Genomic DNA, 2,500 nt, shown 5'->3' on the forward strand with positions numbered 1-2,500 from the left:
TCAATGAAGGTAACTACCCCTACCCCACCTAACTGAAGGTAACTGCCCAACCTCACTGAAGGTAACTACCCCACCTCACTGAAGGTAACTACCCCATCTCTCTGAAGGTAACTGCCCCACCCCTCACTGAAGGTAACTACCCCACCCCATCTCACTGAAGGTAACTACCCCACCTCAATGTAGGTAACTACCCCTACCCCACCTCACTGAAGGTAACTGCCCAACCTCACTGAAGGTAACTACCCCACCTCACTAAAGGTAACTACCCCATCTCTCTGAAGGTAACTGCCCCACCCCTCACTGAAGGTAACTACCCCCCCTCACTGAAGGTAACTACCCCACCTCACTGATACCTCACTTCACTGAAGGTAAATACCCCACCTCACTGAAGGTAACTACCCCACCTCACTGAAGGTAACTGCCCCACCTCACTGAGGGTACCCCACCCCCCCTCACTGAAGGTAACTACCCCTACCACCCCGCACTGAAGGTAACTACCCCACCCCATCTCACTGAAGGTAACTACCCCACCTCAATGAAGGTAACTACCCCTACCCCACCTAACTGAAGGTAACTGCCCAACCTCACTGAAGGTAACTACCCCACCTCACTGAAGGTAACTACCCCATCTCTCTGAAGGTAACTGCCCCACCCCTCACTGAAGGTAACTACCCCACCCCATCTCACTGAAGGTAACTACCCCACCTCAATGTAGGTAACTACCCCTACCCCACCTCACTGAAGGTAACTGCCCAACCTCACTGAAGGTAACTACCCCACCTCACTGAAGGTAACTACCCCATCTCTCTGAAGGTAACTGCCCCACCCCTCACTGAAGGTAACTACCCCCCCTCACTGAAGGTAACTACCCCACCTCACTGATACCCCACCTCACTGAAGGTAACTGCCCCTACCCCACCTCACTGAAGGTAACTGCCCCACCTCACTGAAGGTAAATGCCCCCCCCCCCTCACTGAAGGTTACTACTCCACCTCACTGAAGGTAACTACCCCACCCCTCACTGAAGGTAACTACCCCCCTGACTGAAGGTAACTACCCCACTTCACTGAAGGTAACTACCCCATCTCACTGAAGGTAACTACCCCACCTCACTGATACCTCACCTCACTGAAGGTAACTACCCCGTCTCACTGAAGGTAACTACCCCACCTCACTGAAGGTAACTACCCCACCCCTCACTGAAGGTAACTACCCCATCTCTTTGAAGGTAACTACCCCACCCCTCACTGAAGGTAACTACCCCACCTCACTGAAGGTAACTACCCCACCTCACTGATACCTCACCTCACTGAAGGTAACTACCCCACCTCACTGAAGGTAACTACCCCACCTCACTGAAGGTAACTGCCCCTACCCCACCTCACTGAGGGTAACTGCCCCACCTCACTGAAAGTAAATGCCCCCCTCACTGAAGGTAACTACCCCACCTCACTCAAGGTAACTACCCCATCCCTCACTGAAGGTAACCACCCCCCTCACTGAAGGTAACTGCCCCACCCCTCACTGAAGGTAACTACCCCCCCCTCACTGAAGGTAACTATACCCCACCTCACTGATACCTCACCTCACTGAAGGTAAATACCCCACCTCACTGAAGGTAACTGCCCCTACCCCACCTCACTGAAGGTAACTACCCCACCTCACTGATACCTCACCTCACTGAAGGTAACTACTCTGTCTCACTGAAGGTAACTACCCCACCTCACTGAAGGTAACTACCCCACCCCTCACTGAAGGTAACTACCCCATCTCTCTGAAGGTAACTACCCCACCCCTCACTGAAGGTAACTACCCCACCTCACTGAAGGTAACTACCCCACCTCACTGATACCTCACCTCACTGAAGGTAACTACCCCACCTCACTGAAGGTAACTACCCCACCTCACTGAAGGTAACTGCCCCTACCCCACCTAACTGAAGGTAACTGCCCAACCTCACTGAAGGTAACTACCCCACCTCACTGAAGGTAACTACCCCATCTCTCTGAAGGTAACTGCCCCACCCCTCACTGAAGGTAACTACCCCCCCTCACTGAAGGTAACTACCCCACCTCACTGATACCTCACTTCACTGAAGGTAAATACCCCACCTCACTGAAGGTAACTACCCCACCTCACTGAAGGTAACTGCCCCACCTCACTGAGGGTACCCCACCCCCCCTCACTGAAGGTAACTACCCCTACCACCCCTCACTGAAGGTAACTACCCCACCCCATCTCACTGAAGGTAACTACCCCACCTCAATGAAGGTAACTACCCCTACCCCACCTAACTGAAGGTAACTGCCCAACCTCACTGAAGGTAACTACCCCACCTCACTGAAGGTAACTACCCCATCTCTCTGAAGGTAACTGCCCCACCCCTCACTGAAGGTAACTACCCCACCCCATCTCACTGAAGGTAACTACCCCACCTCAATGTAGGTAACTACCCCTACCCCACCTCACTGAAGGTAACTGCCCAACCTCACTGAAGGTA

The 2,500-nt window shown here is 53.2% G+C and overlaps 1 protein-coding gene across 1 annotated transcript in view; it reads left to right on the forward strand.

Annotated features, from left to right (window-relative positions):
* usp28 (ubiquitin specific peptidase 28) overlaps nucleotides 1-2,500 on the forward strand; it is a 74,739-nt gene that overhangs the window by 46,407 nt on the left and 25,832 nt on the right. The window lies entirely within an intron of this gene.

This window comes from Sprattus sprattus (genome assembly GCF_963457725.1).
Source record: "Sprattus sprattus genome assembly, chromosome: 1".
Classification (NCBI taxonomy): domain Eukaryota; kingdom Metazoa; phylum Chordata; class Actinopteri; order Clupeiformes; family Clupeidae; genus Sprattus; species Sprattus sprattus.